The following is a 13,322-nucleotide window of genomic DNA, read 5'->3' as shown; positions in this document are numbered from 1 at the left end:
AAAGCAATTTCTAAGTGACCAGCTTGTCTCTTGGTGTACGCAGTGTGTCGGTAGTGAATGGGTGCTTGTTTGGGAGCTTGTGCATGTACAGGCATCTTGTGTCATGTGAAAGGAAGAATGCACTTGGAAAAGAAGCTTGTGGAAGATTACCAAAACTGTATCAGAAAGGCTGTTCCGCTGTGGCAAGATGATGTGAAGGTTCAGATCTGTTAGCAATAGCATTAATGGTTACTATTGCTTGCAGGGAGGAAGGGGGATGGTAAGACTTCTGTATTTCAAAGAATTTATAATAGAATGTCCCCTTTTTTTTTACTTTTGCCAGAAACACTACCAGGACATCCACTTCAAAAGAGTAACTTATCTAGGTTTAAATTATACTTGAGGCCAATTCCTCATCTATGCAGTGATATTAAGTAGCACAATGTCATTTTATATGCAAACGCTTGTGTCTTTAAAAATACAAAGGAAATTCTGTGGATTAAAATCCAGCAAAACAAGAGGTTATTCAATTAATCAGCAGCACTTCTTTTCAAGAGCCCCATGCTGAAATTGAAGGCATGAATAGCCTACCTTGTACTTAGATGCTGTTCAAATCATTTACCTTGTCTTTTTTTGAAAGAACATGGGGGAAAAAAAGCAAAACAAAATAATCTTGTGCCAGTAGAAAAAAAAAATTGCTTTCTGTCAGCTGTGGCACGTTTAAACACCCTAAATATTTCATCAGACACTCCACTTACTTCAGTGTTTTAAATAAGATTTAATAAATAGGTGCATGTTCAGACTTGTACAGCCCTACTTTTGTCTGTAGTTGGCAATGTACTGCTGTATGTTTGACTGCACAGCTAAGAATTTTAATTACTTACCTGTTCTGTGCAGACACTCATTCTCTTTTAACTGTTTATTAAAAAATAATACCATACCCATTGTACAAGAAATCTTCCTGATGCTGCAGAACTGCAACTTTTTCAATACTGGGCCACTATTTTCTATACACACCCTCGAGTTTCCCCAGTTCCCTGCTCCCGAACTCCAGTCTGTGGAATTCCTGCAGACCTGAAATGTTCATGAAACCCTGACACTAGTTTTTTGACCATGTAAAGTGCCCTTGCTGTTAATTATACCTAGATTTTGCTATCTGCACATCCAAACGGATGACAAAAGTAATGTCAGGCTTATTGAGAAAACAGCTGGAGCTGGTAATCTTTTTTCTTCATGGTGCTTTTCCAACTTCCAACCTCATTTGGGGAAAAAAAATGAGGACAATGGACCGAACTCCACAACATTTGTGTCAAGAGCCATCTGCATCATCTGCATCAACTTTTGTTGATATTCTCCCTCCGCAGTGATGCTCATTATTTATAATATGGGTTCAAGATCCTGTTTTACACAACAAAATCACAAGTATCCAGTTAACACAATTACAACCTTACTTGGACACCACAAAAAAGACAGCAGGGTGAGAAGGTTCCTTCATTTTAAGCTGTGAATGAACCACAGTCTGAACTTGTCACTTCAAGAATTCTGGGTTATTCTTAGCTGTGTTCTCTCTTCATTACTGTGGCAGAAGCTGAGGTTGAACTAGCTGTTTAAACTTTAGATACCTTAAGTTATGTGAGATGCATGCCACCATAAGGCTGTGCTGACATGGCTGTAGACATACCAGTTCTTATGCCTCCACTCTAAGCTGATCAGACTTGAGGGAGCTCTGGTCTGCAATCTGTGTAGCTGTATATGCCACATTTCGAGTCAAGATATGTTGCCACTTAGCGTGAAGCAGAAGGATAGGAAGGTCTCTGTCCTTACTTCTGCAGATGGCATGTCAGACAGCCAGAAACTGTGGAGTCTGTCCCATCCTAAAGCAATGGGTGCTTGTAAATAGCTGTATGTATGTAAATATGTAGATAGGCGTTTATTTTGTTTTCTGAGTTACATACTGTTTGTGGTTTCATATTCCCAAATGATTCCTGGATACAACAGGTGTATTGTGACTGATCATGTCTTATCCTGTCATTTTAAGTTTCTATAACTTTGGTGCAGATGGAGAGGATGTCAGGATCTGAGCTAAAAATGTTGTTGTTTTTCCTCTATCTGTGGCTCTCTATAGTAATGTACTTACTATTGGATTTCTGAGTACAACAAAGGCATTGCAGTGAATCATTAAGGACTGAAGTTGGGCTGTTTTAAGAACGCTTTATGTTCTCTAACACATCGAGACATGTTAGTCTGTGGCTGTTCTGCTGAAATGTTCTTAGACTTTGGTCAGATGGGACCAGTGGGCTGGACCTTGCACTAATATATAGCAAAGCAGCTCTTCTGAGTTCCTGGTTCTTTGGCTGCAGTGCAACTCTCAGGTTTTCACAAGCTGAAGTCTGGAGGCTTTACCTGACGAGGTGAGATGTGAGGCCTTGCCTTTCTTGCTTGATATGGGAATATATGTTTTCATGTGACAATGTGCTATTTCTAGAGTAAGCAATGTCTGATTTGGTACATGTGAGCACATATGATAACAAGTGTGTTCAATTCATGCCAGCTAGCTGACGAGTGGTGCACAGTCCATGGGTCATACCTACACTTTACAGTGGATGCCCTGCAGAGGCCCTCAGACTGGCATTGTGCGGCTGTGATACAACGTGGTGCAACTCTCTCTGGAGGTGCCTGCTCAGTGCCACGGTGCAGTAAAGTTGTATGAGCTCAGTGTTATGCTCTGGTGAATAGACCCTGTCTCTCAGCAAAGCTAGAGCGCACAGGTGTCGTGCCATCCCCGTGCAACTGGCATGGATTTTGATCCCGGCGGTAGCCTGGCCAATGCCATCTTGGGGGTCTTCATCATTATGTGCAGCACTACAAGCTCTTAAATGGTAGCACACAGAGAGTTCCAGTGTGTTAGAGTTAATATGTAAGTGGATCCCACCCTGTCTAGTTATTTCACTTTGCTTTTTAGATTGTATGAAAGTACTGAATGCATGGTTTGGGATTAGCCAGTTTTAAGTGGCCATCAAGTTTGTCCAGGGACCCTGCCCCTAGGATTAAATTTAGCATGCCTGGAATTGCTGTCTCCTAAGAAATGTGTTCAGCAGAAAGTGCCAATCTGCTGTCTATAAAATGTCCATACCCACTTTTTTCGGTGCTCTAATCTTTGTCAGTGTAGATATGTGAAGGGCAGTAGACCAGCTCAAGAACATCTTCTCTTCTGTTTTCAAAGGAAGCAGCTTCTAATTCTTGTAAATACCTAGGGAGAAAAAAAAAAAAAAAAAAAAAAAGGCTTCTTCTCCAAGTAGAAAATGGAGTGGGAGGAAGGAAATGTCCTTATTTGCATCCTCTGTTGTTTCTTTCATCTGACTGTTTTCTCCTCCTTTCTCTTGCTTTTCTCACATTTACTGTTTACCTTTACTCTCATTCACTTGTCAGAGAAAGATGTGTGCCTGCTGTTGATATCTTGCTGTCCTATTAGCTATTGGTTTGCTTGATTTGACAGACTACTTCAATATGCTTTAGCTATTTTTGGGCAGAATGGCATTTTATTTTATTTTATTTTATTTTATTTTATTTTATTTTATTTTATTTTATTTTATTTTATTTTATTTTATTTTTGTATTTTTATACCAATTCTTTTAAGCTGGGTATGTTGTAAGTAATTCAGTTCATAAGTAGCAAATGCTGCCTTTGCAACCCCCCAGGAAGCTGGCAACCATTTCCCCTCCACTTACTATTCTTATGCAAGAACAGAGGGAAGCCAGCAAAACCACTTGGAGAGAAACAAGAAATCTCTTACTGCTCACTCTTCTGGAGTGAGGATAGGTGCTGAGAGCATTCCTGCCCCTTCCTTTGTCCTGCATCCACTTGAAAGCAGCAGATGGTCATATCAAGTCATGTTGTATCAGCAGTTTGAGGTGATATAAAGTTTAAGTAGAAATATCAGGAAAGCTGCGCACTAATATAGCTAATAACGAAGATGGTCTGGTAAAGACAAGCATTTATCATGAAGGAGCTGGACAGAATAAAATATGGAAACCAAGATACATTCTCATTTTTAACAATTTTTCATGAGAATTGTGAGAGCTTGTCATCATTAAAAAAACTCTGTTTTTCCCTAATAGGAGGTGAGAGTTAAAAAAGAAGAAAAAAATTGATTTTTGGTGATAATTTTTCCTAAAACCTCCATGTAGGCTAAAGATGGTGTCTAACTCTTTCTCAAAAAAATCTATAAGTCAACAACAAAATGCTTAGATTTGGCTTTATCTGTTCAAAAATTAGGCACTTCAACTGGATTATCTCGGCTTCCTCATTAGCTAATGGAATGGGACAGGCACTCCCAGTGACTTTCACTCCTTGGATCCTTGATGATCTCAAGTAAATGAGATTAATTACCTTCTGAAAATGTCTTTCTTTTTCCTTGGCTATCAAAGATGTCTCAACAGCTGTTTTATATAATACACCTTGTTTTGATGTGTTACTGTTAGACCTTAAGTTGAGTTGTTCATCTTGGCTCTGTCAATAGTCAACAGGAAGAGGTTCACCCCCGTGTCTCATCTCACCTCTGCTACAACGGGCAGAGTCACTCTTTAGAGATGCCTGCATCTCTCCATCCACCACAAATGGCATTTGGCAGAAGTCTAGGCTAGACACCTGCCTGAGTGACTGCAATCAAGTCGGATGAACCACAGCTCTTCAGAATTAGGTTTCCTGCTTTCTTGGTGTGCGTTATTGGCCACCTTCCCAAAGAGTAATTTTGCCATGCCAAGGATGAAGTCTAGAGTCTATCTAGGTGGGGATGCTCCGGCCTTTGCAGCAACTTGCAGCCTTTACCCATTTGTTTATGTCCCAGCTCAGATATTCAGTGGGTGATATGCTGGGGAATTACCACTGTGTTTCCAGACTAAATGTATTAAATGCATACGACATACACTGCATGTTAGAGGGGAGTGTTTTCCTGCTCTGACCACTGTGAGTTCATACATTTAAGTGGTTACTTATAATATTTTTCCTTTCTTTGCCAACAAATTGATTGATATGACTGAAAAATATCTACAGCAAAAAATACAAGAGGAAAACATAAGAAAACTGAAATAGAATGAGATATTTTTCTATTCTGTTTCAACTGGAATGACTTCTTGTTTTAGCCATAGAAATATCTTTGATTTTGAACAGCATTTTCCAGTGGGAAACTGTTTCTTCAAGACATTTTTGCATCATTCACCTAATTTTGGTGTACCATTCCTGCAGTCTTTTGCTAAAGTAAAATGATTATAAAAAAGCTAATTGTTGTTCTTGCATGACTTAAGAAAGGAGTCTTCCCTCAAACAGTCCTTCAATGATAGTTTAGTGTCTGTAAATGCAACTTGCTTATAATCCCGGTCTTCTCACAATACAAAAATAAAATCATGTTTAAGTCCAATTCATTCTTCACAGTCTTTTTGGATGAAATATTTGAAGGATGTTTACATAAATATCACTGTTTGGCTATTTCTCTGACCTCTGCCATTTCCTTCTCCAGAGAGATTTAGTTAGAAGTAGATTGGGATATGGTGGATCTTACGCTGATTTTTTTCTGTGGTTTTAACACACACTCCTTTGTTTTTGAGGTTTAAGTCAGTGTGTGGTATTTTATGGTATCTCAGCATGCAGGGACTGGCCATATGGGGGAGCTGGGCCAATAGTGCTTCTTTCTGTGAGGCATGAGGATCACTGTGGATCCATCTCCTGAACACAACATGCCCCATGAGGCAGAGCTTCCTCCTCTGGGTTAGCGTAGTCCACTTTGGCCTCTGTGAATACCTGATTCTTCAGCTATCAAAATTAGAAAATGTTGTCGGATGGAAAGGCAAGATGGTTTATTTCAAAATGTTGAAGTGCAGTGTTCTGAATGTCTGACTTTCTTGTTGGGAGAAGACAAGAGTGAGGAATCCAGGTTTAATCGTCAAATTGAGCTTGACTTTACTATTAGTTTCAGATCCCTTCAAATTGCAGTGTTGATAATTATTCTATTCACAGAAAAAGTAGTATCATCACCCTTGGAGAACACATGTACCCCAGTCACCAGACCAATTCATAGCTCTCCAGTACTGACATCTGCAACTCAGTGGACTCTATCCCTGCTCATTATATCTCATTGAAAATATATTCCATGAACTTTCCATCCCATTAGCAAAACATGATTTTACTAAAGCACTTAGCAACCATTTTATAGTGCAGTTTTAAATAAAAATTGGATTATATAGTATGAACTCATGATTTGAAACACCAGTGACCGGGATTTATTTTCAGCTTTATTTGTTGTATTATTGCCTTAAAAGGCCTAGCGTTTAGGTGTCAGAGATATTTCTTCACTTTACTTTTCTCTTCCAGGACATTAAAGGGCACTTTCAAGTTAAACTTATCACAAGACTATGTGAAAATGAGAGTGTCTGATGTCCGGTGTAGGTGAGTTGACCAAAGAGATTGTGAGGCTTCAAATTCATCTTTTTGTTCTGAAAGAGCAGAAGTCAGATCTTGCAATTAGAGTGAATTATGGTTCCGTTCCCAAACCATCTTTTCACCAGATACACAAAAACCCCCTATGTTTATGTTTGCCACTGGTGTTTGGTGGAGACGAATGTTTCTTTAGTCTCTGTTTGCTTATGGGAAGCTTAAGGCTTATGCAAAGATTGGCACCTAAGTATAAAATAGTTTCCTGCACAGCAATAGCTCAAGGTTTTGAAGAGAGGTCAGCTTTTAGGCTTTACTTTAATTGTTGCTCTTGTAATCCCGAGATGCTGAATGTTTTTTTTAATGCAGACATGGGCTGAGTAGACAAAACTTAAAAAACCCCCAGCTAAGTACGGTGCTAAGCTTCTGAATGTTTTCACAAGACACCTCAGGGAATGTGGAGCTACAGTAGCTTTTAGTCACTTTGGTTTTGTGAAAATTTGGTATTGTAAAACCTTTCTCCTGCTATTGAGGTTGAGGATCTCATTGTTGGGGATTAGTGTTACAATGGGGCAGAGTTACTATTGGGATCCTAAAAAGCAGTGTCTCTTCGTAGGGAATCTTATAACAGAGCTGCTTCAACTGTAGAGTGGAGTGCAGGTTTTAAATGTCAGCTCTGAAGTGCAACAAAAACAATTAGATGAAAGTTTTAGTTAATGTTAAATCTTAACTAATTGATTTCTTGTTTTCCAACCTGCCTTTCCTTCTGAAACAGATGTCAGAGGCACAAAGTCTTGCCTTTTCTTCTGGTATGTCTTCTATTGTGTCATTAATGTTTCTGTTAAAAATGCAGAACTTTGTTCTAAGCTTTATTGTAGCTGTAACTTCACACTTTAGCAATAATATTAAGAAAACCATAATGGTAGATTGCTTTCAATGAAGCTACCATTGTGTGCAATCATCACTGTACAAGCAGCTTGCTAAAAGGGGGTCTTTAGGATTGAGCTGTATAGCTGTGTATGTCTTCTCTCTTTCTTTCTAGAGCTGAATTACTTCACTAGTGGCTATATGCAGCTGAAAAACTGAGTACAAAGTTGGCTGCATTTCCTGCTAATACCACACTATAATTCACTGACAGATGTGCACAGGGATGTTCTGCACACTTCCCTCTTCCCTTGTGATAATACCCTGTTCTCAACCAAATGATTGTTTATTTTGTCTACTAAATATTCTTCTTTGTTGATAGCATCGCCTTTCTTCTGGAATTCTGGGCAGATTTGTGACTTGGGCCAGGCTTCAGCCAATGTCATTTACTCATTTATTTTCTATTATGCCTTCCGAAGAAGCACCAATATCCAAATTTTTAAGAGAAACTTTATCTATGAGGTCTGATCTAGTGTTTGACTACAGAAAAGACTCAGGAAAGTCAGCTATTAAGTTTTGCTTTTATTTTTAACTCCTCTACATCTTGGGAACTAGATTGCGCTCTTGTCTGACCAAAATGAAGAAAAACCCTCTTAGTTTAGTAACCTGAAGTTTGAGTTTGGTCCCTGTTCTCAGCTGTTAAAATCAAGGATCAAATAGCTCTGGAGAAGGCAGAGGCCTTTATTCTCTGGCCAAGGCTGCTGTCAAGAGATGTGAGAATTAAACTGAGTTCATTCTTCAAGGGAGACAGCAACTTCCATCTTCAAATGAATCTTAGGGAATTACATGTGGTGGTGCTACAGGTTATTGCTGAGCCCCTAGGGTCTAACCCTGAACTGGCTACAGTATTTGTCTATTTTCACTTCTGATATTTCACTCTTTTCATTAGGACCAACTAATTGAAGAAAAGCTATAGTGTGGATCTGAAAATGAGCAGGATACGAACTAATAGTGCAATTTAGTGCGTAGCATAGCATAGTGTAATGTAGTGTTGTAGTGTTTATGTTGTAAATGGCTGCCCCATGTTTTTGTATCAGGGTTATCAGCAAAAATAAGGCACTAGACACTATTTTATGACTTCAAAATGGGGAAACAGGCAGCTCAATTTCCGTCAGTGTTTGGATCCCCAGCTTCAAGCACCTACCAAGGATTTGGTTTTTAGAAAATGAGGCTCCTTCTCCTGGCTCTCAAGTCTGATGCCTACAACATGGATCATCCAGGAACCTTCTAACGTTTGAGGCTGTGTGCTCTGAGGTCATCCTGTGACTTTTATTACAAGCCAGACAGGTATTTTCATACGTGTATTGTCTTGCTGCTTCCAGGGAATGAGCATACGTAGCTCCTGGCTATGACAGCCTCCATGGGGACTCCTCATGAGTCCAGAGCTCTTTGCCAATGCACAGGTCCTCTATGCTCACCTTGCTACAACCACAGCAACAGAGGCAGCATTTCAGGGTGTGATTGTATTTGTTATCCTTTGTATGTGCAAAATACTAGGAAGCTATTAGATACTAACCTAAAGAAATGTATCTATTTCAGGTTTATGCTAGAAATCAAATTTGTGAGGCTGCCTAGAAGTAGTCTATCACAGAGTTATGAATAATGTATTACACATTTTGCCATTGGTGAGGCAGTGTTAGCTGAATTAATCCACTCTTAGTTCTTTATATGTATAAAAAGCCTTAGCTTCTTTTCAGCCTTTATTCTTGCTGTAGTGTAGTAGGTATTTGACTAAAGTCAGTGATTTTTCTTCCTGTCTCCTTCAGAAAACAATACTCATAGGCTCTTTCTTTGACTTAAACACATTCATTCTTCCTAAAGCTTTTAAAAGAAGCAGAGCTTTCAAGATCAAAGATATTCATACAACACCTGTACTAACACTATTTTCAGTCGTTATTGACCATTCTTTGTGATATTGTTTTATGCAGGTGCCTTTCCAGTGAGCTCTTTAGAATGTAAAGGAGTACGAAAAATAAGCATACAGAGCATCTGTGTATCTTTTTATCACACTTTAAAAAGCAGAGCTTGTTGACAAATGAAAAAAAAAGCACGTAAGTATAATCACTTCACTCCTCTGCTCCTTGCGATCCAGAGTATTAGAGAATCTTCAGATGGTCGCTCACATGATCATGAAATCATTGTGTATTCTGTAGGATTCATGGATATGAGCCAGGAATGAATATTTACAAGCGGTAGGCAAAGCGTGTCACTTGATAATCATTTTTTATTACCTCTTTTTAAATAATGGAAATTGTCTTGTCAGGGAGCAGAAATAATTCCACATGTTTTAGATTGCCAATCCAATTCAGCGTGGAGAGTGTCTGCTGAATACTTACAGGGAACAAGTGAGAGAGAACTTGTAGGCTCTAAATTGTTCTCCAAAAGTGCTTTGTAAACACTTACAAGTATCAGACGAGAAATAGGTGTGAGTTATCCAATGATCAAGAAAGAAAACAGAAGGAAAAGGAGAGAGAGAAAAATAAAATAACTGGTCTTCACAGACTGTAATTGAACCAGTGCTGTTTGCAGCTATGTTACATTTAGAGACTGTCCTTATATTCTGCTAACTTTCTGTCTTTAGCATTTTCGAGACATAAGCCGGAGAGACTCAAGGATAGAAACAAATACACGCATTAAAGAAACAGTTATACTTTGGAGCAAATGCTAGCTGAACTCAATGACAATTACACACCTAATCAGGAGATAGAAGATCTATTGAACAGAATAAATCCACTTTCTTGTGCAAATGAATCTGGATTTATTTGTTTCTTAAAGAGGAAACATATATTTCTCTTCAGGACAAGATATAAAGGTGGGCTTTTATGACTTTAATTTGAAGTAGTTGATTGTAAGACAATGTCTGCATGAGTCTGAATGGTAAATTTTATTTAATTTCCTTTTTCTCCTAGGACAGTAGTTATTTTAAAGGAAAGGGGAGACAACAGGATAATCCAGTCCCAGAATGAGTGCCCAGATACCAGGCACTGTATGTGAAAACTGAATATTCATAACCATGTGCTTGAAGGGGAACAGACTGCACACTAGTTAGAGAGAAAATACTCATCAGAAATTGGTGTGATGCAGGTTCTGTCTTGCTGATAGCACCACGAGAAGGTACTTCACAAGCTGAAATAAATGGGATATATTCTAGCTTTTGTGCAAACCATCTCTTTTTAAATAATTTTTTCTTTTGTTTGCTTACAGTGTGGCCCCGTGTGGAGTTGTGTCCTTTTGTGTCAATTCTGGCTTAGCAGTAGCTGAACACAATGAGAAAACCAGTGAAAGTAAAATCTACTGCAGTCCCTGCATGCAGCAATAAAGATGCAGAGGACCATAAGGAGATGGGGAGGGAGATGTTCCCGCAGTGTCAAAAGCAGGGGTTGTGTTCCCGGAGCTGAACATCTGTAACGCTCCAGACGTTAGAGATGCATGAATTCTTCCAAAAGAGGGCAGAAGCAGCATTTACAGAGTCCCCTTGACAAATATATTACCTTCCCCCAATTGCGGTCTTCTGTCTCTCAGTATTTCAGAATACAAACCTCTACCTCTATAAAACAAACTGCAAGAACCGCCAGGAAACTTCACAAATACTACAACACCTCCACAACACTGCAAATTGCAAAATGTGTCAAAAGTCTAAATGCAAATAGTCTTCCTGATGACAAACTCCAGTGGGGAAAATACAGACTGCAAAATGGATGGAGTACCAAAGGTTATTTTCAGCCCCTAATATTCTTATTGTTTCATTGTGCTTTCAGTTTGCACAGTTTAATAATAGTTTAATAAAAAGTCTGAGGAAGAGTGTGAGTTTGTGTATAGCCTCTAGGTAAAAGAAAGTCAGAGGAATAAAGAGGTGGTGGCCAGAAGGGTATGATGTTATGTAGCCACATGTAACCACTGTAGTATTTTTTGGACATTCCAGGCAATAAGATTAGACCCAATGTGTCACCTTACCCCGAAGGAGTGGAATCATTAAAAATAAGGCTGGAAGGGACCACAGGAGGTAATTTAGTCCAGCACCCTGCCCTAAGGTGGGATCATGTCTACCTGCGTCATTTCTGACAGATGTTTGTCCAACCTCTTCTGAAAAACCTACATATGATCATCTCTGCCAGGTACCCAGGCAGATTTCTTGCATGTTTGGCAATGCTTGAGGAGCCTGTCAAACCAACCAAGACTCATTGAATTGACAGTTAGAGAAAGAGACAGAGAAAAAGAAAGATATATATGTCCTTGCAGGACAAGAGAAATTGTAGTCATTCTTATATTACTATCTTACCAGGCAAAGAATTCATTCCAGTTGTTTGGATTTTTTTAAAAGCTCTGTTTAGGTAAAATATGCATAGTTTGTTCTCCAGGCCATCAAAACTTGGCTTTGACAAGCAAATGCAGAAACTGAAGTACATATATGTGGAAGAATTTTGTGGTCAATCTTAGAACTTTCGAGCCTAATTTGGAGGACAATGTCTACACCTACATGCATATTTTGAAGATCCATTTTTATGTGGTTAAGATATTGAGAGAACAATTCACCATGTTTTACCATAATGTCGGCTATATGAATTCTCTTTCAAGATGCAGATCAATATAGCTTTCTATAGCACTCCACTGACAAATGGGTGAGAAAAGCTAGCACATGGCTTTGTGACTGCTGCCTTTTGATGGTGTTAGGTTGCCTCATCAGAGTAACCAGGAAGGACCCACCGAGCCAGTATGAGATTTAAACTACAAGTAGACTCATCTGTGTGCTGGAAAATTTGAAATGTTGGGAGGGAAATACTGATCAATTTTGAAGCAGAACCAAAAGTTTTAATTGATTAAACAATTTTGTTTCAGTTGAAATGCTTTGATTGTTTTCTAGTTTGATTGTTTTCTATCTTTATGAATTTCTATAAATAAAACTAAAGGAAATTGGAGATGAAAAGTCATTTTATTTAAAGTTGCTTGGTACAATCCTTTATGATAATTTTCAGGACTGGTATTGTAGCATTCACAAGGACTCTAAAATCTACTGAATATTAAGTCCAAGTCTGTTTCAGCCTCACCAGGACCAGATGTTGTTCTGTTATACTTTCTGGCCTGAGCACTTCTTTCATTGATACACAGGCATTGCATAAACTTACGAGTATTTTGCTTTATAAACCGTCTTACCTATTGACAGAAGAGGTAGACAGTCATTCTCCTGTTGCTAGTAATTACTGTTGAAAGACCATGAAGAACTTAATGGTTTATTTTAAGGGTTTTTTGCTAACTTTTATTTCTGTTCAGATCCATGTGAACCCCTGTCCCTTAATGAAACCAAAAAGTCAAACAACTCTACAGTGTGAATTTAATCAAAAGCACATTATTTTTCTTGGTTTTGCATAAAATTTATGCAGTCCATGCACTTGTAATAGTTTCTGGTGTGCTTCAGGTTTGCTGACAAATTAGCCACATTTTCTCCCTGACCTGGGTGATGGTTTGAACAGGTAAGAAAGATATGTGGCAGTGTCTGGACACGATGCAACTATCTGTGAGTTGCTCTGTGAACAATATTTTCAGTCTCACCAAAAGGTCATTGTTGCCCATGGAATTCAGGTAGTTTTATTTTGCTTTTTGGTATGCCTAGCAGACAGAGGTTGTAATTTATGATGTCTTGTGGACTACCTTATGCTGATACAAGACAGACAAGCTTAGAAAACATTGACAATTTCGTAACACATGTAGGAGAACGGGAAATAAAAGAATGATGAATACATGGAAATTCTCTTAGCCCTTTCTCTAAGGATCCCAAAGTACTTTATAAATATGAAGGGGGTATATTCTCAGACCTGCTAAAGTAGTAATAATTGTTAGCACTTTGCAGAGACGAAGACATAACTTTTTACAATAACTACTGATTTTTGGATGCTCCTTATAAGAGGTGCCTGACTGGAGACTCTTGATGTTTCAGGAATGCTGCAAGTACATATCTTAATCTGTAGTCCACAAAGTTGGCAGGAGCTGAATGGTCC

The 13,322-nt window shown here is 38.7% G+C and overlaps 1 long non-coding RNA gene across 1 annotated transcript; it reads left to right on the top strand.

Moving 5' to 3' along the window:
* The first annotated feature begins 9,120 nt into the window (after window positions 1-9,120).
* LOC135327273 (uncharacterized) lies at window positions 9,121-12,123 on the top strand. Its single transcript, XR_010387373.1, has 4 exons — window positions 9,121-9,380; window positions 9,911-10,141; window positions 10,239-10,443; window positions 10,534-12,123. It is a non-coding gene; the product is annotated as an uncharacterized LOC135327273 (long non-coding RNA).
* The last annotated feature ends 1,199 nt before the right edge of the window (window positions 12,124-13,322 follow it).

The sequence above is a fragment of the Dromaius novaehollandiae genome, chromosome 2 (genome assembly GCF_036370855.1).
Source record: "Dromaius novaehollandiae isolate bDroNov1 chromosome 2, bDroNov1.hap1, whole genome shotgun sequence".
NCBI classification, from domain to species: domain Eukaryota; kingdom Metazoa; phylum Chordata; class Aves; order Casuariiformes; family Dromaiidae; genus Dromaius; species Dromaius novaehollandiae.
The sequence above is the reverse complement of the archived record's forward strand: the minus strand, read 5'-3'. Positions and strand labels throughout refer to the sequence as shown.